The 24,751-nt window shown below is 38.0% G+C and overlaps 2 long non-coding RNA genes across 2 annotated transcripts in view; both read left to right on the forward strand.

Moving 5' to 3' along the window:
* LOC135261896 (uncharacterized) overlaps positions 1-24,751 on the forward strand; it is a 60,457-nt gene that overhangs the window by 30,495 nt on the left and 5,211 nt on the right. The window lies entirely within an intron of this gene.
* LOC135261893 (uncharacterized) lies at positions 6,263-21,639 on the forward strand. Its single transcript, XR_010332055.1, has 3 exons — positions 6,263-6,690; positions 19,501-19,639; positions 20,367-21,639. It is a non-coding gene; the product is annotated as an uncharacterized LOC135261893 (long non-coding RNA).

The following is a 24,751-nucleotide window of genomic DNA, read 5'->3' on the forward strand; positions in this document are numbered from 1 at the left end:
GTGGTATCACTGGCCCCATTACCAGATGTCCCTCCTGGAGGCAATAGGAGTGTCAGAAACGGCTCACTACTTCCTGATCTCTAATCTAGTGAATTTCCGTATAGGGATCAGCAGACCTTCTCCTTAGTCAACATTCAGTGTCATCACCTTGGCTACATGTCTGTTGCATATAGCTAAAAAACCTTCAACATACCATCTAGCTGGCTCTTTATTCATTGGTGTGATAACTAATGATCTATTTGCAAATGTTTTTGACTCTGCCCAGTGAGTTTGCCTTCCTCATTCATTGATCCATTACATTACCTGTATATGTACGCATATAATAAAGATAAAAAGCTTTGTAAACAGTTTGCAAAGCATCATGGTTCACTTCCACCTTTGTAGTGATCACGGCTGTTTACACAATATTACAGTGCATTGTGGGATATTTATAGTGTTCTAAAATGTATGCCAAATTTGATTTGACAATTCTGAAATTAGATTTTGACAGTGCTTAATCTTTATCATTTCTTTTTCCCTGGGTCTCCTGTCCTTCCATTGCCCTGAGCCCATGGACCTCTCCGGCCCTCTCCCTCGCCCCAAGTTTGCAGACTGCTCCAGCCCTGTCCCGCTCCTGGTTCAAGCCCACACCTTGACTCAGTGTGGAGCCCCTGATGCATCACCATGCCTTGTCGAACTGCATATTACATATCCCTTCATTTGGACTTTCTTCTTCACCAACTATTTTAGTACCTGAACTGTAACTTTCTCAGCCCATTTGATTATTTGTAATGATAGATCCCTTATTACAATTCTGGTACATCCATTTACCTCTACACCAGGCCAGCCAGCTGAGGATGGGCTCCCCCACTATAGCTGGGTTCCTCCCGAGATTTCTTCCAACTGGGGAGTTTTTTCTTGCCATGGTTTGAGTGTTTTTCGTCCCACTGGGGAGTTTTTACCTCGCTTGCTTTTTGGGGGTTTAGTCCTGGTGTTTGCCCAATTTTCCTGCTGTTACTCTGTGAAATGTCTTTGTGGCAGTTTTCTGTAAAAAGTGCTACACAAATAAAATGGACACGTTTATGGGGTACTCTTTTTGGGACTGGGTGACTTCTGAATCTTGTGGTATGTAATAATCTGACAGAATTTGCAGTATAGAGGTAGTGGAGCCATTTGGGACAAGTGATCTTTCCACAGTTAGTTTTGATATATTTTTACAAATTAAGAGGGCCTCGTCTATATTCACAATTATTCATTTTAGGCATGCCGTCTTTAACAAGATGCAAGCGAGTTTAAGTAATATAGACTGGGAATAGATTCTTGATTGAAGGACAGTGAATAAAAGGTGGGGCAGGTTCAAAAGGCTTATTCTTGATGCACAAATGAATTCATTCCGAATGTAAAAAAAGTTGAAAAAACAGTCTACCTGGTGGATGAATAAAGCTATAAGGCAGAGGAACAGAACAAAAGCTATCACATTGCTCCCTTTCTTTGGGAGGCAGTAGAGGACTGAACTGCACAGGTACAAACCAGAAATGTCTTTCGGAGCGCTGTTATACATTAAGTTATTGACTGACTTACATTTATCAAGTGTTGCAGTTATCGCTACTCTCCCCAATGTTAGCGAAAGGACATAATCTTTTAAAATCCTTTTTAAAAATATGACTTCTTCATCTTTAGGAGCAGTTGCTCGTTAGAGTAGGTGAGAGATGGTGACTCTGGAGGTGGTTGGCTATTCAATATGAAATTAAATAACTTGAAATATTAAAAAAGCTGTGTTTTGAGGTTTTTTTTTTTTTTTCTAATAAGACGTGTTAACATTTAAAGGTGACATGAGTAGTCACTGTGTGGAATAGCTTGCCAGGTCATGCTAAAGTTGATGCAGAAACTCTGGGGCTTTTGAAGACCAGGCCTTAGAGCTGTGCTCGATGCTGTCTAGTTTGTTGGTAAACTGAGCATTACAGTAGGTACAATTCATAGGTAAGAAAATGGCAAGCAATGTTGTGCTGAATGGCCTGTTCTTGTCATTATGTTATGTTATGTGATTTATCATGCCTGGCCATTGGACTGAAGACAAACACCTTGCCCTGACTGTAAACATCACATCTCGTGATTATGAATATGAAAGACTATGGAAAGATAGACAGTGCAGTTTACATAAGTAAATTGCATTTATTTAGCCACACCCCAGCCTACACTGGGCAATCTAACAGGATATTCTGGTGCCACTTCCGTTTTTTCATTTTTGAAAGTTAGATATTATCTTTTGGATTTTGAACTTCCTCAAATATAATGAAATCATTAAAAAGTAAAACTAAAATGCATATTAACAGATTGTTTTTACATGTTATTTTCTCTCTTTTAATTATTATTTTCTTTATGCAGGAACTGTGACCAGTCTATCAAGTTGTAAAACAGCAAAAACGTACTGCATGTATGAAAACAATTCTGAGGAGAATTAATAGTGTAAAAGCTCATTTGTGGGTTTCTAAAAATACCTTACAAATGTATACAGAAATGTTTTATCATAATCCAAGTCATTGGATTATGATAAATTTGCGACACTCTAAATCTATCGCAACTAATTAACTCTCCAACTCGGTTAAACTCCAAAAACATGGATAAGTCTACATTGCTTGATGTTATTCTCACGAATTCTCCACATAAATACTCTGCAGTTGGAATATTCAGTAATGATGTCAGTGATCACTGTACAATTGCCTGTGTTAGAAACTGCAAACTACCCAAGACTAAGCCCCGTTTTATTTTTAAAAGAAATTATAAACATCTCAATGAACAAGCCTTTGCGCATGATTTGTATAATAGCGACTTGGACCTTGTTTGTGAAATGGCGGACGTTGACTTGGCGTGGAATTATTTTAAAACAACCTTTTTGGCCCTAATTAATAAGCATGCACCTCTGAGAAGATTTAGAGTTAGTGGTAAAGACAACCCATGGTTTAATGAAACCATCTCATCTTCTATTAGAGAGAGAGATAAGGCATGGGCCAAGGCAAAAAAAAGTAATGATGCCAGTGACTGGGTTCAGTATAGGGCATTAAGAAACAAATGCACAAAATTGATAAAAAATACAAAAAGTGATTACTACCTTCATTTAATAAATGAAAACCTTAATGATCCAAGTAAATTTTGGAAGTTGATTAAATCTTCATCAGGGTCTATGACACCCTCTACTCTTCCTGATCTTTTAAAAGTAAATCAAAATGAAATAAAGGGTACGCATAACATAGCAGATGCATTTAATAAGCATTTTATCAATGCAGGCTTAGCCACTCTCTCAAATCTCCCTGTAGATGGTAAAGACAGTGTAGCCACCACCCTAAGTTGCCCAGGAAATAGTTTTAATTTTCCCCCTATTTCTCCCACTCAAGTTTATAAAGCTCTATTGAGTCTTGATTGTAAAAAGTCTGCTGGTCCTGACCAAATTGAGCCTTATTTTTTTAAAATAGCAGCAGATCTGATTGCGGGACCCATTGCCTCCATTTTTAATCTTAGTCTAACCAGCGGTTTGATCCCCAGCTCCTGGAAGTCAGCATTTGTCCTTCCTTTATTAAAAGGAGGAGATCCCTCTGTTCTGGATAATTATCGCCCTATCTCCAGACTATCCGTTATAGCTAAAGTATTTGAATCCCTAGTAAACGAACAGCTAAAACATTTTTTGTCTGATAATAAAATTTTAAGTCAAACTCAGTCAGGTTTTAGACAAGGGCATAGCACTATAACTGCAGCCATATCAGTTACAAATGATATTATTACTGCTCTGGATGATAAAAAATCATGTGCTGCACTTTTTATTGACCTATCCAAAGCGTTTGACTCAGTGGATCATGGTCTTCTCCTGCAAAGACTCAATTGTATAGGATTTAGTAACCCTGTGCTAAGTTGGTTCTCAAATTATCTGACAGGGAGAACTCAGTGTGTGTCTATTGACAATTATAATTCTGTACCTCTAACTGTAAAGGCAGGTGTTCCGCAAGGATCTATTTTGGGACCGATTTTATTTTCTATTTATATAAATGATCTTGGGTAGGGTTAAATCCAGCAAAGGTACACCTTTATGCAGATGACACAATTATTTATACTACAGCGCCATCTTTAAAAGTGGCAATGGATTCCCTACAGACTGCTTTTAATTTATTGCAGATGTCACTTGTTAATTTAAAATTGGTTTTAAATTCTAAAAAGACTAAATATATGATTTTTTCACGTTCCCGTTCATCACCCACTGACTGTACAGTTCTAACACTAGATGGTACTCAGCTAGAGAGGGTTAGCTCTTACAAATATCTTGGCATCTGGATTGATGACAAGTTGACCTTTAGCGTCCATATTGATAGCCTTCTAAAAAAACTTCGACCAAAGTTAGGTTTTTTATTTTCGTTTAAAAAAATGTTTTCCTTTTACTGCTAGAAAAAGATTGGTTCAAAGTACTTTTTTGTCAGTATTAGACTATGGTGATGAAATTTATATGCATGCATCTTCATCTCTGTTGAAAAAACTGGATGTAGTCTATCATGCTGCCCTGCGGTTTGTAACTTGTGCAAGTGTACATACGCACCATTGTAACTTGTATGAAATGGTTCAATGGACTTCATTGTATTCAAGGAGAAAAACCCATATGTTAATTTTTAAATTTTTATTTTTAAAGCTTTACTGGGTAAACTACCGCAGTACATATCCGGCTTACTGAAATATTACTCCAGTAGCCATAACACTAGATCCTCAGAGAAAATTCTCCTCATGGTCCCAAGTATTCGAACAGAACTGGGTAAATCAGCCTTTTCCTTTCATGCCCCGCATGTCTGGAATGAGTTACAAGGCATTCTTAATCTGAAATCCTTACCCTCTCTTGACATGTATAAAAATATGTTAAAATCTGTTTTTACTGAACAATGTTATTGCTTTTAGCAACAAGTGCCTTTTAGCTCCTGATCCTTGTATGTCTGTTTTTTTTTATTATTATATTTTTTATTTTTTTATTTTCTTTGGTATGTTTTAATATGAAACTTTTATTTTCCTGCTGCCATCTTGACCAGGACTCCCTGGCAGAAGAGATATTGTATCTCAATGGGACCTTCCTGGTTAAATAAAGGATAATAAATAAATAAATAAATTGATTACGCACAAAAAACTGAACATTTGCAATTTATTCAGCCACGGGTAAATGGGAGACAAATTAACTTGTTGCTTATTTGAATGAATCTCAGAATCACTTGACAAAAGCAACAGAGCTGACTGTGGGGTCTGAAAGCTAAAGATTTGTGACAGGATGTTGTTTCTGTACAGATTGGACCATGTAGTCTAATTCCAGCTCCATCTGCTTTATCACTAAGAACTACCTAAGAACAGTAATTACACCCTGATTTTAAACTTTTTACATTGCATTTTTCACATCACACACATATAAAGAATGATAAATTCAGCATTTATTTGCATATAACTCATTTTCACATAAATGAAACTCAGACTCCTCTAATTCTCATTTTATGAAATACAGATCCTCATAGGTGTCACGAGGTGAAACCCTGTACATATTAATGTCTGAGAGAGGCAATAATTTATATCCTTGCCAATGAATTATGAAGTTTTTCAATACCTTTATGACTCTGATAGTACCATTTAATATATACTGCAGTAAGTTTCATTTCCAGAAGATACATGTAAGATGGACGTTGACAGTAATACTAAACACTGGAGACACTGCAGAATTGGGACGGGGTTACAGTTTCTATTGGCCACTCAAAGTTTGGAAGAGGAGTGGGATACTCTCTGGTAAATTCCCATCAGGAGAAAAAAAAAAATACAGTCCATGTTGTGATGTATTCCCTTGTCTTTGGCACATACCACAGCGATGTATGTTATCAACAAATGGCACAAAAGCAACACAGCTGATTGTGGGGTCTGAAAGCTAAAAATTTGTGACTGAATGTTGTTTCAATACGGATTGGACCATGTAGTCTAATTCCAGCTCCATCTGCTTTATCACTAAGAACTGCCTAAAAACAGTGATTACACCCTGATTTAAAGATTGTTAACATCACGCACATATAAAGAATGATAAATTTGGCATTTATTTGCATATAACCTATTTTTACAAATATGACACTATAATTCTCATGTTACGAAATACAGATCCTCATAGTTGTCACCATGCAAAACCCCACTCCTTAATTACCTCATCTTCTTTCTTGAGTTATTTTCTAATTCCTCTGGCATGCACAGTCTCTGTTCATCAGAATGACCAAACCTATAGATTGGCTTTATTGAGTCGTATGGTTTTGTGAGGTGTGTGCCACAAAATACGGACTCTCATACTTTTCACCAAACAAAACACCACTCCTTTATTATTTTACGTTCTTTTGTCTGTTAACCGTTATTTTCTAATTCTTTCACCATGTGTTGTCTCTGCGCATACGTCTGAATTAAACCAGCAGATCTGCATTATTCTGTCAAATGGTTTTATGACGTGTGTCTGATGTAATTAAAGCCCAAACTGGGAGGTACAGTATGTGCAATTTTTTTATAAGACGTTTTCTCAGTACAGTATAAAACAGAATAACAGCAGCCAATTACGCAGTGTTATTGACCAAACTGAGGAGGTAAAGCACTGAGTTTTCACCTGGGTAGCCTACTGAAGAATCTAATGCCTGATTGGTGAGAAGAAGCTGCAGGTACAGAGCTGACGGACCAGTGAGTCTTCAAATACAACATTATTATTCTCTGAAATACACATTTGGTTCTGTGGTACAGTGCAGGTTCACACTGATAGCCAGGCTGTAACATTCTGAGCCTGGAGATGGAAGGTGTGGTATCACTGGCCCCATTACCAGATGTCCCTCCTGGAGGCAATAGGAGTGTCAGAAACGGCTCACTACTTCCTGATCTCTAATCTAGTGAATTTCCGTATAGGGATCAGCAGACCTTCTCCTTAGTCAACATTCAGTGTCATCACCTTGGCTACATGTCTGTTGCATATAGCTAAAAAACCTTCAACATACCATCTAGCTGGCTCTTTATTCATTGGTGTGATAACTAATGATCTATTTGCAAATGTTTTTGACTCTGCCCAGTGAGTTTGCCTTCCTCATTCATTGATCCATTACATTACCTGTATATGTACGCATATAATAAAGATAAAAAGCTTTGTAAACAGTTTGCAAAGCATCATGGTTCACTTCCACCTTTGTAGTGATCATGGCTGTTTACACAATATTACAGTGCATTGTGGGATATTTTTTGTGCTCTACAATGTATGCCAAATTTGATTTGACAATTCTGAAATTAGATTTCGACAGTGCCTAATCTTTATCGTTTCTTTTTCCCTGGGTCTCCTGTGCTTCCATTGCCCTGAGCCCATGGACTTCTCCGGCCCTCTCCCTCGCACTGAGTTTGCAGACTGTTCCAGCCCTGTCCCGCTCCTGGTTCAAGCCCACACCTTGACGCAACGTGGAGCCCCTGATGCATCACCATGCCCTCTTGAACAGCATATTATATATCCCTTCATTTGGACTTTCTTCTTCACTAACTAGTTTAATATCTCAACTGTAACCTTCTCAGCCCATTTGATTATTTGTAATGATAGATCCCTTATTACATTTCTGGTACATCCATTTTACCTATAGACCAGGCCAGCCAGCGGAGGATGGGCTCCCCCACTATAGCTGGGTTCCTCCCGAGATTACCTTCCCATTGGGGAGTTTTTTTCTCGCCATGGTTTGAGTGTTTTTCTTCCCACTGGGGAGTTTTTACCTCACTTGCTTTTTGGGGGTTTAGGTCTGGTTTTTGCCCAATTTTCCTGCTGCGACTCTGTGAAAACTCTGTGTTTTTGTGACAGTTTTCTGTAAAAAGTGCTATACAAATAAAATAGACATGTTAATAAGGCATTGGGACTCCTTTTGGGACTGGGTGACCTGTAAAAGCATGACGGGCTGCATCAGAACCGGAAGGGTCCTGCTACACTGGGCCAGCTTATCCATAGGGATAAGATTATCCACAAGATTATCTAAACTAAAAACCTGGGAAGCAGGGAAGTTTGAGACTGAAATGGGTAAGGCGGTACAGACTGCAAAGATAGAAGCTGTCAAGCTATAATTGTGATAACACAAAGCACAACTTTAGTAAAGATGGCTTGGGGAAGCGAGGAGTGATAGAACAGGATGTGTTGAAGTAATAGTCTGAAATGTATTTGTTAAAATGCTAGAAATATAAAAAATATTTTTTTGGAGCTGGAGGCTGTAATGATCTTAACAGCATAGAGGTTGTGGAGCCATTTGGGTCAAGTGATCTGTCCGCAGTTAGTTTTAAGATGGCCTCCTCTAAATTCAGTTATAAATTTTAGGTATGACATGTTTAACAAGATGCAAGCAAGTTTAAATAATATAGACTGGGAGCAAATTCTTGATTGAAAAACAGTGAATGAAAAGAGGGGCAGGTTCAAAAGGTTTATTCTTGATGCGCAAATGAACTTATTCCAAATGTAAAAAAAAAAATATGTTGAAAAATAGTCTACCTGGTGGATGAATAAAGCTGTAAGGGATAGGAAAAGAAAAAAGCTATCACATTGCTCCCTTTCTTTGGGAGCCAGTCGAGGACTGAATTGCACATGTACAAACCAGAAATGTCTTTGGGAGCACTGTTATACATTAAGTTGGACAAACGGTCCAGCCGAGTGCGGCTAACAGAAAACAGCCCTGAAAAAACCCCAAGGGCGGAAAATAAAGAAAAAACTAAAAAGGCTGTAAAGTAACAGCACAAAAGCGGGGAGGTTAACTCTCAAAAACAATCAGCCCAAAAGGGAAAAAGACTGAAAAGAGTCACCACCACAAACAGAAAGCCTAAGATGGTCTGCCTGCAACTTTCTGCCCTAAAAACAGACCTATATACACCATAATAAAGAGACCGTTGCAGGATATTTTGAACGAAGTCTAAATACTGAGACAACCTCTCTTGAAGGTTTTTTTCTATACCTTACCAGCTCTATGAAAACGCGAGTTTACACAGAAGCCCATACTGAACGTCAGCGGGAGCTTATATAGGTGGGAGCAGGTGATCCAAATAAAGCCAAAAGTGGCATGAATGCAGAACAGGTGCGTCAATTAAAGAGGTAAGGGTGGCCAAAGATGGACACTACACCGCAAACCATGACAACCCCAGGCTACACTGAGCAGTCTAACAGGATAATCTGGTGCCAGTGTTTTCACTTTTGTTTTTTCATTTTTGAAAGTCAGATTATATCTTTTGGATTTTGAACTTCCTCAAAAAAATGAAATCATTAAAAAGTAAAACTAAAATGCATATTAACAGATTGTTTCTAAATGTTATTTTCTCCCTTTTAATTATTATTTTCAATATGCTGGAACTGTGACCAGTCTATTGACAGTAGTAAAACAGCGAAAAAACAACTGCACATATGAAAACAACACTGAGGAGAATTAATTGTGTAAAACATAATTTGTGGGTTTCTGAAAATACCATACAAATGTATACAGAGAAGTTAAAATCAAAACTCTCCTTGTTTTATCGTAATCCAAGTCATTGATTACACATGAAAAACTAAGCATGTGTAATTTATTCAGCCATGGGAATATGGGAGACAAATTAATTTGTTGCTTTTTTGAATGAATCTCAGAATCACGTGACAAAAGCAACACAGCTGATTGTGGGGTCTGAAAGCCTGGATGTTGTTTCTGTACAGATTGGACCATGTAGTCTAATTCCAGCTCCATCTGCTTTATCACTAAGAACTACCTATAAACAGTAATTACTCCCTGATTTAAAACTTTTTGCATTGTTTTAACATCACACACAAATAAAGAATGATAAATTTAGTGTTTATTTGCGTATAGCTTATTTTCACAAAAATGAAACTCAGACTCCGTAATTCTCATGTTATGAAATACAGATCCTCATAGGTGTGACCATGCAAAACCCCACTCCTTTATTATCTCATCTTCTTTCATGTGTTATATTATCATTCCTCTGGTTGCATAGTCTCTGTTCACCTGAATGACCAAACCTATAGATTGGCATTATTGAGTCACATGGTTTTGAGGGGTGTGTGACACAAAATACGGATTCTCATACATGTCACCAAACAAAACATCACACCTTTATTATTTTACATTCTTTTGTCTGTTCACCTTTATTTTCTAATTCTTTCACCGTGTGTTGGCTCTGTGTGTACCTCTGAATTAAACCAGCAGTTCTGCATTATTGTGTCAAATGGTTTCATGACGTGTTTGATGTGCTTGAAGACAAAACTGGGAGGTACAGTATGTGCAATTTTTTTATAAGACGTTTTTGCAGTGCAGTATAAAACAGAACTGCAGCAGCCAATTACGCAGTGTTGTTGACCAAACTGAGGAGGTGAAGCACTGAGTTTTCACCTGTGTAGCCCACTGAAGAATCTAATGCCTGATTGGTGAGAAGGAGCTGCAGGTATAGAGCTGAAGGACCAGTGAGTATTCTAATACAACCTTATTATTCTCTGAAAGTACACCTCTGGTTCTGTGGTACAGTGCAAATTTGCACTGATATTTAACCAATGTTTCTTGTCTTCATAATATTTGTAGAAGCCAGACATGGGGGGAAATAATTGTTGGAAATATTTTAATCCAGTGACTGCCCCACACATAACAACTGACAATGTTGGTCAGTTTTATGCTAAGTGAGAAATTCTCAATGCTAAAGAATTTGTGGAATAAAAGAAAAGTTTTTTGATATATGATTTAAAAACTGACACCCAACAGTTATTTTACTCTTTGAAGAGTACAGTTTTAGGAATGTTTATTTTTTTCAAAATTCTAAGTCAGTGGTCTAGAATCGCATTGCTTTCAATTAGCAGGAGAGATTGCTACATCAGCATTATATGTGTGTATGTGTGTGTGTGTGTGTGTGTGTGTGTGGGAGAGAGAGAGGCTCAATGTTGCATGGGCACACACAGGCACAAACAGGCGAGCACCCACACTGCCGATTGTTGGAACGTTTCTACAGGCTGATTCGCATCTCAGCTGATTCACCGAAGTTGATGCCAACATCTTGTTCACGCATACCATAAAGTCAGTCATCCATCACTCATATTTGTTTACCAGTTGCTACAAATGTCTGGGATAACAATCGACACCACAATAGACTCCCATAACGCCCCCTGAAATAACTAACAAAGACTTTTAAGACGTAACATATCACAAGATCACTTAAAAGTGAAAGTAAATGAGTGTAGAAATTCGATATGGCGGTTTGCTGCTGGTGCCTCAGTACAGCAGGGGAAATGCTGTATATAGGCTAATATTGTATGTTAGGTCTTGAGCGTAAATTTTACGGTTTTGTAAAGAGTAAATAACCTTTTGCAAAATGGGCTGCAGATACATATACAGTATACTGCTTGAGGTTGAATTTGAGTGAATTCAAGAACATTAATAGTTGTGGTCATTGAATGAATTTTGTCTCAAATCAATGACTAGTCATCACAGTCTGGTCCACATTGGCTGTTGTTGTGCGTACTGCGTAACAAGCATTGAAGTAGTGAATGCAGTACTGAGAAATGCTTCTAACCAATCGCAATAGTACATATTTAATAGTATATCCAATAATATATGATTTTGAAACAACATAATTAATTAATATTAATCAATATTATCCATTTTATCCATATTATCCTGTTCCTAATTACTAATATTTTAGTTCAGATGGGAGGGGAAGCAGTAAATCTGACCATGTTGACCTTATTTGGGAGACCAGCAAACATAATGAATGATGATTGGCTGAGCTGAATGCAAACACAGAATGATGTAACATGACTGTTATAAATGCCCAGAGGGACTGTACCCCTCTGTGGCATTTGGACACGCATCTTTGTTGTTTGAACTGACTCCCCTTCAGCTGAATAAAGAATACTGATTATTTACAGTTCCTGCCTCAAACCTTTTTCTCCCAACTCCTGGAGTCTTACAAAAAATAACAATACGGAGGAGAATGAATTGTGCAAAAAATTATTTGTTTGATTTCTTAATTATTATTTGGCTTAAATTTCTGTACAGATTTATTCATAAAGTGATGATTTAAAAACTCACAAATTCATGAAGTAACAAAAAAACTCTCATTTTTATAATTTCCTAACTAGTCATTGATTACACATGAAAATTCTCATCATTGGAAACATACACAGTGGAGGGAATATTGTTGTTAATGAATGAATTGATTACTTCTACATGCATACACTGCTCATTCAACACCGCTCATACCCCCTCCCATGACCTGGTTCCCCCACATAGCCACCACTTCTGGATGACAAATGGGAAAATTATTGAATTACTGTTGTGACCTGTACTGCCTGACTACCCACTTGTGCATCGACTCGTTTTGTTTGAGAACCCGGATTTGGGTTTGAACTTTGGAATACGGACACGAATACGAATACAGATTGTGGAACTGGACTGGTTGCCTGATTTCCCCCCTTTTCCCCTTTGTGAGTTTCCCCCAATAATTGTTTAATTGTACTTTGTTTGTGTGTTTTAGTTGTTCAACTTGTGACGTGGAAACCCCACACCCCTGGTTCTGCTACTATATATATATATAGGATGGAGTGTGGCACAGTGGGTAAGGAACTGTGCTTGTAACCGAAAGGTCGCAGGTTCGATTCCCGAGTAAGGACGCTGCCGTTGTACCCTTACCCTTACCTGGTACTTAACCTGCATTGCTTCAGTATATATCCAGCTGTATAAATGGATACAATGTAAAGTGCTATGTAAAAAGTTGTGTAAGTCGCTCTGGATAAGAGCGTCTGCTAAATGCCTGTAATGTAATGTATATATAGATTACCGTTCTCATTTAGAGAGATGTTAAGTTGATTAAAGACTACCTTTTCAAGTATCTTGCTCATGAAAGATAGGTTGGATATATTACTTAAGACACTTGAATCTAAATTTGATTTCTTCAATAGGGGTTTCACAGCCTCAGTTTTGAAAGCGTTGGGAAAGATTACAGTCTCCAGAGATGTGTTAATTATCTTTAGAGCAGGTGTGGAGACACTCTTAAAAACATTTTTAAAGAATGCAGTAGGAACAGGGTCAAGATGACATGTTGAAGGTTGCTCTGCGCTACAATCTTACAGAGCTCTGCTTCAGAAATGCTTGTAAAGCTATTCATCATGGCTGGCTTGTTACAGGGCAGATCATCTAAGTTACCAGTGTTTCTAACAATACCAGCTCTAATGGTTGTTATTTTATTATTAAAAAAATGTGCAAATCCCTCACACTTTGAGGCAGAAGCTTGGTTAAGAAGATCAGAGGCTGGCATGGGATTTAGTAATCAATCAATAGTTGAAAGCAGTACCCTAGAGTTGCTGCCATTCTCTGCAATGATCCTTGAAAAGTGGGCTCTTGTTTCAGTACATATGCCATTATTAAAGGTAGTAATGCATTCCTTAAGAATGCTCTGATGAACCTCTAGTCTGGTTGTTCTCCACTTTCTTTTGGCTCTTCTACATAATCGCTTAAGCTGACAGATCGTGCTATTTATCCATGCTGCCGCTTTATTACAAAGCTTCTTTTTAACCTTAACTGGAGCAACTTTGTTCGACATGTTACCTAACTTGCTATTAAAGGCATCAACCATCTCATTTATCGAGCAGTTATCAGTACAGACATCCAAGGATTTTGAACAATATGGCACCAGAAATTCAGCAGTGGCACTGTGCTGCTGGTGTCTTTATTTTGGGGAAACACTGTACATAAGCTGTATATTGTATGTTAGATTTGGATCTTAAATTTAATGGTTTTGAAAAGATCACGCAAATGTTTTTTGTGAAATGGTCTGCATATATACATACTGTAATACAGTTCTGTTTGAGGTTGAATTTGAGTGTATTCAAGAATATTGAAAGCTGTGGTCATTGAATGAATTTTATGTCAAATCAATGAAAAATCATTCACAGTCTGGTCCACATAGACTGTTTATGTGCAAACTGTGGAAATAGTTTTGAAGAAGTGAATGCAGTATTAAGAAATGCTTGTAACCAAATGTAATAGTACATAGTTAATAGTATATACTATCATATATCATTTTGAAACAAATATCTGAACTGCAATAGAGAGTGATATGCATTCTTCCTGTTGCTATTATAGTCAGTTATAGTATGCATTTTCTGCCTGGGCTGTTTCTTCCATATGAATGTGTATTAAATTGTACAGAATAATTTGGCATAAAAAAATCAAATTAATTAATTATTTCTGGGGATAACAAACTATACATTAGTTTTATTTTTCTGACAGCTCTAAAGACTATGCTTGTCCATGCCTGTACTGGAGCACAGTAAAATCTTTAGGGTACACTTGTAGTCTGTGGCTATAGCTGGTGCTTATATAAATTCCATACATGGTACGATTGAGCTAGTTAAATAATTAAGAGCAGAAGTTAGCACAAAATCCCAAAACGGATCAGCCCTTTTTGTCCACCCTCCTGTGCAATTGCCTCCTCATAACTGCATGTTTGTGAATGACATGCACCAATCCAGTGTGCACATGTAACCTGAATATGTCCAAATTAAAATATGAACACGTGCATACATTGTGATTAAACAGACTGAAAGAGGGCATCCAACACTGTAAAATATGTGTTTGCTGGACATTGCCATTGCAGAAAACCTGCAGAAAATCTGCAGTAGTTGAAGCCCATTGCCTCTGTTCTCTGTTTTACGTGTTTACCTACATCTGGATAATTGTTATTTTTTTAATGCACATAAAGTCCAGATTTCGCATCTGCTATCACTGGAAATAAGAGTTACATGTGAAAAATTTGTCAATTTCCATCGCACAAAAAAACGGAAACAGGTCTTGAGGAAGTGAAGAAGGCTAGATGATGCTGATGATAATGGCTCTGTCTGTATGCAAACTAGGACAGGACAGGGAAATTAAAGGTAAGTCTAGGTAACCCATTTCCTCTTTACTACCAGACTGGACAGACATTTGAAAAGGCATTTGGAGCCCTTTAAACACAAGCAAGGAGGTCAAAGCATGGCTTTGATAGAGATCTACAGAATGGAACCACAGAAGAAGGTGAAGTGGTCTTTCCTGAAGACAGCAGTAGAAAGACAGAGAGAAACTGCTCTAAAGTCCATCTTCAAAACGTTTCTGAGATGTTGAAGGAAAAACGTGTGGACAAAACACCTGGCTGAGGGAGAAATAGAGGCTTCCATGAAATCAAATTTTTTCATCTATACAGACAAAATTTTTATCTCCCTTACATCTGAGAGTAGAGACCGAGTGTTAACTGATGTTAACTGTGAGAGATTATCAAAATATGGCTTCCTCGCTGAAAGATTTTTTGTGAAGGAATTAAATGGATCCTTATTTCACCCAACATGGATTTTGACTGTTTGGATGTTGACATGGATTCTTATTGACTGATACTGATATGAATTTCAGCTCATCCAGTACTGGCACTGATGTGTTTTTTGCTCATCGGGCAGCAACATAGATTTTCCAGTCGATACTGACATTCTTCTTCTTCACTTACTAACCTGGATTCTCACTAGTCTAATGAAGATACAGATAGGGATTCCTTCTCATCCAGGCCTCACATGGGCTCATCAGATACTGCTGTCCATTGAGAATTAAATGGATATGAGGCGAAATGTGGAGGACGTGACATCACATATCACATGACCCAGTATATAAAAACTAATACGTGAATATAATTGGAATGCCCATTTTTGTAAAGTACAAAATGCAGATTCTCCTATTTTCTCATTCTTTTCCTACTGAATGTTGTGGCATATCAGTTTTCCACTCTCTGTTTAAGTAAAAAGAAGGTAAACCAAAATAAACCCCTTAGTGTTAAAAAAACCCAGTAAAACCTGATCGTTTTGGGGTCTTACAAATTGTGGTAGTGTGATGGTGTGGGTATGCTTTGCTTGCTCGAGACCTGGGAGACCTGAGTAACCATGAATTCAGCTCCGTACCAGAAGATTCTTAACCCTGTAAAGTCTGACATATTAAATAATAGCCGGAAAATTCTAATTTTTTGAAATTGAAGAGTTTATTGGATCCTTTGAGAAAATCAAAAATCAAAAATTCAAAAACTAATTTGCATATATAATATTTTTTATGTATCATACTTGATTCGCCAGGCATTTAAGGCAATTTATTGATTTTCAGTTTAAAATTTTTTTTTTTTTTAACAAGAACATACATTTTTCATTGCATTTGGATCCTTTGGAACATTTAAATTGGTTTTGTTCTTTTTTTTCTAACATGAACCATTTACAACCTTTTTATTTCGCATTGTGGTAGGCAACAAAACAGTTTCTGTCCTTGTTCAGGCAAAGATGGACTTTACATTTCCCACAGTAGACATGCGAGAAGTGATTGCCTGTGCAGTGCTTGCATATCTGTCGGGTTTCCCATGATGGGAAATGATCAATGCCATTCTTTCTCACATCAGCAGGTACACAAGCAGTTGGCCTTTTGCGGTAGGGGCGGGGGGGGCCGGGGGGGGGGGGGGGGCTGCTTCTGGTACTGGAAAGGATAGTGGTCTGCCACACTTGATTTTGGCCTTTCCTGCTCTTGTGAGAGAAGTGCCAACAGAAGCCTGAAACCTTCACAGGGCCATGGGTTTCTTCTGGGGCTCCAGTTTCTTCTGGTCTCTTCTATACAGGTTCCATGCATTGATGTCTGCCACTGTGACAGTGTGCCACCAAATGTACAAATACCATCTTCGGGATTTGAAGCTGAACTTGTAAAGTGCAGACAGCATATCAAGGAGGTCAACACCTCCCATGAATTTGTTGTATGATTCAACAATGGTTGGTCTGGGAACCATTATTTGTGTTTTGGATATTCGATCCCAACGTTTCACATTTCCCACTGGTTCGATGCCAACAAAAGAAGAAAGTAGATTCACAGCTTTGTTGTCACACCATCTTACAATGATGTTGTTTTCCTGGTTTACTCTAAAATTCGAGTGACCCTCTTCCCCTTTTCTTCAAATCTTTTTCATCCATCATGTTGCATTCTTTTAGGCCTGCCCTGTTCATTTGTACTGTGCCTATGTAGCAACATAACTGATTATCATGCTTGTGCCGGTTGTATATAAAAAATACATCTGAATATCTCAATTTCCACTCCAAATATATCTTCATTTCAATCTTTAATTAGTTAAATTAAATAATCAAAATAGTGTATTTTACATCGTGGTAGGCATAATACATACTGCATCATGAAATGCAATACAATGACGATTGAGGAATTTACAGATACAGATATAATTACCTTATATACCTGCTGTATCATATTTAATACACACATTTTCAACACGATTTTACTATAAAATAATGTACAAAATATTAAGTAATTATAAGTTTCTTCAGTACAGTGAATATTCATATTGAAATATTAGTAACAATGTTATTCTTACCGTAACTTTTTCAAAATTAGAAAAGATTCCCCAGGCTGTTTGCAGTGGTTGTTTGTCCACAGAGAGAACCATAGTGAGCCTTTTAACTCCACCCCTCCCTCCTGTGGTCAATCGCCTATACGCTAGTGTTGTAGCAGGATACACAATGGTATTTAAGCAGGCTACACAAGCCAAAGACAGGTCCGCATCTACTACACGCGTTCCTTCGCCACTCAGATACTCCCGCTGTTTGGTTTGTGGAGGGCTTTCTTACAGTTGGTGAGTTCGTTGTGATGAGCAGTATAAGCAGTACAGCAGTAGCCTATTACGCAGTTTTGTGGACCAAATTGAGGAGGAAAAGCATTAATTTTGTTCACCTGTGTAGCCTAATGTAGAATCTAATGTCTGATTGGTGAGAAGAAGGTACTGATCTGCACATACAGAGCTGAAGGACCAGTGAGTATTCTAATACGACCTTTTTATTCTCTGAAAGTAAAAATCTGGTTCTGTGGTACAGTGCAGACTTGCACAAATATTTTTGCAGTGTTTCCCGTCTTGATAATATTTGTTGAAGCCAGACATGGGGGGAAATAATTGTTTGAAATATTTTAATCCAGTGACTTCCCCACAGATAACAACTGACAATTTTGGTTAGTTGTATGTTAAGTCAGAAATTCTGAATACTAAATAATTTGTGGAAAAAAAGTTTTTTTTTTTTTGATACATGATTTCAAAACATATTATATATGTTTTTTCCAGTTTTGTGTTATTTTACTCTCTGAAGAGTATAGTTTTAGAAATGTTTATTTATTTATTTATTTTCAAAATTCCAAGTCAGTGGTCTAGAATCCCATTTAGCAGTAGGGATTGATACATCAGCATTATAATATTTATTTATCAACATTTTTATTCTACAGTAATAATAAAATACTTGAATGAAAAATAATGGATGCCAAAATTCCGACAGGTTTGTTTGTGTATTGTTGAAATGTACCTACAGGCTGATTCGCATCTCAGCTGATTCACCGATGTTGGTGCCAACATCTTGTTCACGCGTACCATAAAGTCAGTCATCCATCACTCGTATTTGTTTACCAGTTGCTACAAATGTGTGGGGTAACAATCGACACCACAGTAGACTCCCATAACGCCCCCTGAAATAACTAACAACAACTTTTAAAACGTTACATATCACAAGATCACTCAAAAGTGAAAGTAAATGAGCGCAACCATACGATATGGCTCTGTGCTGCTCAGTACAGCAGGGGAAATGCTGTATATAGGCTAATATTGTATGTTAGGTCTTGAGCGTAAATTTAACAGTTTTGTAAAGAGTACAGAAATTTTTGTGAAATGGGCTGCAGATAAGTATACAGTACTACTTGAGGTTGAATTTGAGTGAATTCAAGAACATTAATAGTCATAGTCATTGAATGAATTTTGTCTCAAATCAATGACAAGTCATCATTCACAGTCTGGTCCACATTGACTGTTGTTGTGCTTACTGTGTAACAAGTTTTGAAGTAGTGACCACAGTACTGAGAAATGCTTCTAACCAATGACAATAGCACATAGTTAATAGTATATACAATAATATATGATTTTGAAACAAATATCTGCACTGCAATGGGTGGTAAAATGCATTCTTCCTGTTGCTATAATAATCAGTTAGATTATGAATTTTCTGCCTGGGCTTTTTCTTCCATGTTAAAGTATATTAAACTGTACAGAATAGTTCATCTGTATTTAAAAAAAAAAAATTGAATTCATCAATAATTTCTGGAGATACTAAATAGTGTATTCAGCAGACCAATTTTGAACTCCCATGAAGCTTAGATGATGCTTATATGGGTTTGGGGAGTAACAATACCCAGCTACACTACTGGCGGCACAGGAGGTCAAAGGAGTGCATTTGTTTAATTCTTGCTAATTTTCTGGCCAATGGTTAGTTGTTAAGACATTAAAAGATTCATTTTTTGCCATTTTGGGCTTGGCCTATTTTTTTGCCCAGGAGTGTACAGTATGACTGAGAGTCTGCAATTGGCTTAGTCCTACCATGGCAGTTTTGGTGTAACCGAAAGATGCTCAACTGCCTGGACTCCTTTTCAGAGTGTTCTGGAGTGAGCAGCACTTCCATTTCCTGTTCAACCTCCCCCACCCCTGAGTGAATCTCCAAACTGCCAAGCTCAGAAAAGACGGAAACAACAACAGAAAGGGTAAAATGGTCACCCAAAGAAATGCAACAATGGTAAAAAAAGAAATCAACTTTTTGACTGTTTTGTCCAGTGCTGAGGTACACAGTTGCCAGGGAAACCTACTCTTTGATTAAAATGGAAGACATCTTGATCAATAAACAAGCTCTTACACTCTTTGCATAGTATCGTGCTATAATTGACATGAACAATGACTGACATGAACAACATTGAACAGTGTTGTCTGAAGGAATCCAACACAGCTCACACTACTGGCTACTATTAATGTTTTTGATAGACATTACATCTATACAAGCATATTTGCTCTATTATTGGTTTGGATTTATGGCACCAGGCTCTCATATCATATTTTCATAGAACAGTGAATGAACAGCAGGTATAAGGAATCTTCTGTGTCATAAAGGGTACCAAACACAGATTGCGCTAGACGGGCTGTTCATCTGGGATTTCCTGCCTCAATTTAAGATTCTAACACAGTCCTGAAATGACACAATTCTACTGTTTGATAATGCATTTTCTCATAGGGTATGACGGAAATGTACAGTATGTGACATACGGTACACATCTGCATGCACAGCAGCTGTGACTGCAGAATATAAACCCCTTTTATCGCCCTCAAAAGCAAATGACAAAGCCCCAGCCCTGTGTAAATAAACAAGGCTATAGCACGGCCAATGCATTTCTTCAGGAGACCAGATGCAAAAATTTCCTTTTAATAACATACCTCATATTTGTCTTACACATGCCTGCTGTTTCACACAGGTAAGGCACTAAGCTGAAGTGATAGAGTGAGATCTGAAAAAAAAGAAACTTTTGGGACGTCTGAAGCAGAGGAACTCAACTTTTGTGATGTCTGAAGCAGAGGAACTCTACTGTATGTGACATCTGAAGCAGAGGAACTCTACTGTATGTGACATCTGAAGCAGAGGAACTCTACTGTATGTGACATCTGAAGCAGAGAAACTCTACTGTGTGAATTATGAATCAGGGCAACTTTAATGTAACTTCAGACACAATGCAACCAGGAACAAGCGCAACACAGACAGAGATTAAGCCGATATGTATAATGTCCTGGAATATAAATGGGATTTCAAAAGAAACCACAAGAGCAAAGAAATTAGGTGCCATGGCTGGGATAGCCGAAAAGGAGAATGTTAACATTATTTGTCTTCAGGAGACTCGCATTGGACGAAATGGCACTAATGTATTTCACACTTTCAGTGAATGGGAGCATTTCTACACAAAGATTGATACATACCGCAGAGGAGTTGCCATTCTCATTCGAAAGGACATTGGTTTTCAGCTGTTAAATAAAAAATTAGCTCATACAGGAGATTACATTGTAGTGAAATGTAAACTACAAGGCCAGCTTTACACCATTGTGAGCATATACCACCATCGGCAAGACGAAGCTGCTTTGGACAGACTCCGAAAATACTTAACGAGGAATACTGAAGGAGAGTTGATGATTGGAGGAGACTTCAACACTGTTTTCAACCCGGTCTTGGACAAGACATCAACACTACCAAACAAGAAACATGATGATAGGCGGAGAAGTGTACAGAAAATGATAACATACCTTGACCTTGTGGATGTCTGGAGAGAAATCCACCCAGAGACGATAGAATACACATACCATCAAAATGAGACCAGGTCCAGATTAGATTACATCTTCATAAAGAGAGAGTCCATGCAGCAAGTCGAAAAATGTGAAATCCTTGTTGAGACTACAGAGTACTCAGACCATAAACCTGTCTTGCTCCAGCTTAAATCAGAGACCGATATTATGAATAAAATATCTCATAAGTCTCTAGGTAGTAATAATGATGATGATGCTGCTGCTGCTGCTGCTGCTGCTGCTGATGCTGCTGTTGATGCTGCTGATGCTGCTGCTTTTGCTGCTGATGCTGCTGATGCTGCTGATCGTGCTGCTGATGCTGCTGATGCTACTGATACTGCTGCTGATAAAGCTGCTGATGCTAAAGCTGCTGCTGCTAGAGCTGCTGATGCTGCTGAAGATGCAAAAGCTGCTGCTGCTGCTGATGCTGCTGATAAAGCTGCTGCTGCTGTTGATGCTGCTGATAAAGCTGCTGCTGCTAAAGCTGCTAAAGCTGCTGCTGCTAAAGATGCTAAAGATGCTAAAGCTGCTGGTGCCGCTGATGCTGCTGCTAAAGCTGCTAAAGCTGCTAAAGCTGCTGGTGCCGCTGATGCTGCTGCTAAAGCTGCTAAAGCTGCTAAAGCTGCTGCTAATGCTGCTGCTGTTAAAGCTGCTGCTAAAGCTGCTAAAGCTGCTGCAAAAGCTGCTGAAGATGCTGATGCTGCTGATGCTGTTGATGCTGCTGCCAAAGCTGCTAAAGCTGCTTCTAAAACTGCTGTTGATGCTGCTACAGAGGCTAGTTTTTATGCTGCTAAAGCTGCTGCTACTACTGCTGATGCTGCTGCTGATGCTGCTGATGCTGCTGCTCTGCCCCATAGTCATGATGATGACAACAACACGATGCTGATGGACAAGATGAGAGTGATGATGATACATTTGCTGCTGATCAGACGCCGACAATATCGTGAATAAACTATTGCATGCGTCACTAGATGGTAATAATTATGATGCTATTACTGCTGCTACTGCTACTACCGCTACTGCTGCTGCTGCTGCTGCTGATGACGATGATAGTGAGCATTTCATTTGTTTTTAGTAAATTTAACTTTAGCTAAATATTAAACTGTCATCTGTAAACCTTATCATTCTCACAGTCAATAAGTAAAGCTTACTTATTTGCCTGTTATAAATTCATATTTGTTATATTGTAAGCGATACTGAACTAAATTATGTAAACACAACTTAATATTTTAGAATACTAAAATAGTTTAAAAATACTCAATTGAACTGTTTTATGTAATTTGATGGATGCTCACATTCTACCGTTTATTGCTACAGTCTGGGCGTGAACCATGCATCTGATTTTCTTAACTAGCAACTTTCTCTTTATACACACACACGCTGTTTTAAGAGCGAGAAAGACACTTTCAATAAGCACAATGCAAGGGAAGTCATATTCACACGTAGCAAACTCCTCCCTGGTGCTAATTAACATTCAGCTGAACAACAATCTACACAAAGGCTATTGCTAGCATACAATATACAACTGTAACACTTAAATGGTTGGTAAGTGTAGGGCTAATTCAACATTTATTTCACTATTTCATTCTCACTGTTGCTGTGCCAAACAGAACTCTCAGAAAGTTTAAAAAATATTGTAAATATTACTGAGTATTATGGATCAAATTTACTTATTTGTTTGAAGACAGTTAACGGACAACAAAATAGCAAGTAACACATTGAATAAAGGACGACACATACAAGAAAAATTATGTTTTCTTGTAGAAATTACAAAAATGGTCTTGGTTAGAATAACAGTGCCAAAGAATCATTCTTTTGCAGTGTAGAAACATTTTAAAGAAATGACAGAGCAAACAGGAAAGAAAGAGTGCAACATCAAGGCTCTGATAGTGATTCACCCTGGAGAAGAACTGTAGGTAAAGTGGTCTTTGCTGGAGAAGGCAATAAAAGCACAAATAAAAGCAGAAGAAGATCCCTTTCTTGATTCCACCATCTTTGATAAGCTGCTGAGAGGATCAGACCCAGGACCAGGAAAAGGAATAGTAACAGGACCAGGAACAGTCACAAGACCAGGACCAGGAACAGGAACAGTAGCAGTAACAGGACCATAAATAGGAACAGGAACAGTAAAAGTATAAGGACTGGGACTAGGAACAGGAACAGGAACAGCAACAGGACCAGGCCAAGGACCAGAACCAGGACCTGTACCAGGAACAGTAACAGAAACAGGACAATGAACTTGACTGCATACAGCTGTGCCATGGCTGTCCACTCACCCCAGCTCTGCTCACCCTGTATCTTACAAACTTGGCGACCTCAATGCACACATGCACATTCTTTGCATCAGCCCGATTATTAAGTGGGCCACTGTTCCAACCATTAGCTCTCATTTACAGTGGACTGCAATGACCAGCCTTCTGTTCAGACCCAAAGACAGCTCAGCAACAAGGGTCAAGGAAAATTTCACAGGTCTGGGATTATCTGAGGGGATTATTAATTTCTGCAGGGAGCCACTGTTGCCTCAGAGCAAAAAGTTGCCTCGGTGGAGGAATGACTCTGTGAATCCTCCTGAATGCCGAGACACAAGCGCCTGTCAATCATCAGCAAAACCTTCTGGGAAACACCTACTGCCAGACCTCTCCGCAATATGCTGACATCATCAATGTGTCTGATTGTTGGGTTTGCACACATATTCCTCAAGCACACAAAAAGCTGCAGTAATGATGCAATACCTCTTTACTGGTGTTCCACAATGACTTTTTAAAATTACTATCAGACATGACATTGAAGATTATTCATGCAATAACATTGAAAAAGCTCTGTTTCATGTGTTAGGATATGACGCAATAAACACATCACACTGCTGTAGTGAAATAAAAAAACATTCAAGCAATAGGCCGGACAAGCCAACTTAAAATGAGCAAGATCTGACATTTTAATCTTTTTGCTGTTAAACTGATATTCGTTATATCCAAATATACTTAAAGGGAAGATTGTTGGGGCAAAAATATAGGAGTGATTTATATTTTATATATATATGTGTGTATATTTACTAATATTAACTAATACAATAACTCACATCCTGTAGTTTAGATGGGAGGAGGGCTGGGCTGGAGAGGGAGTTCTGCCCAAGCTCTCTCTCTAAAACAATAAATCTGACCTTATTGACCTTATTTGGGTGTCCAGTAAAATGTAATAAGTGGTGATTTGCTAATGCTGTAACTATATACAATAATTTAAGATGAGGCCAGTCAAGCCATCTTAAAATGGTCAAGATCTGACACTTTAATCTTTTTTCTGTGAAACTAATATTCATTATATCCAAATATATTTAAAGGGAAGATTGTTGGGGTGAAAATGTCGGCGTGACTTATATTTTATATTTTTTGTGTGTATATTTACTCATATTAACTAATACAATAAGTCACATCCTGTAGTTTAGATGGGAGGAGGGCTGGGCTGGAGAGGGAGTTCTTCCCAAGCTTACTCTCTAAAACAATAAATCTAACGTTATTGACCTTATTTGGGT

The sequence above is a fragment of the Anguilla rostrata genome, chromosome 8 (assembly GCF_018555375.3).
Source record: "Anguilla rostrata isolate EN2019 chromosome 8, ASM1855537v3, whole genome shotgun sequence".
NCBI lineage: Eukaryota > Metazoa > Chordata > Actinopteri > Anguilliformes > Anguillidae > Anguilla > Anguilla rostrata.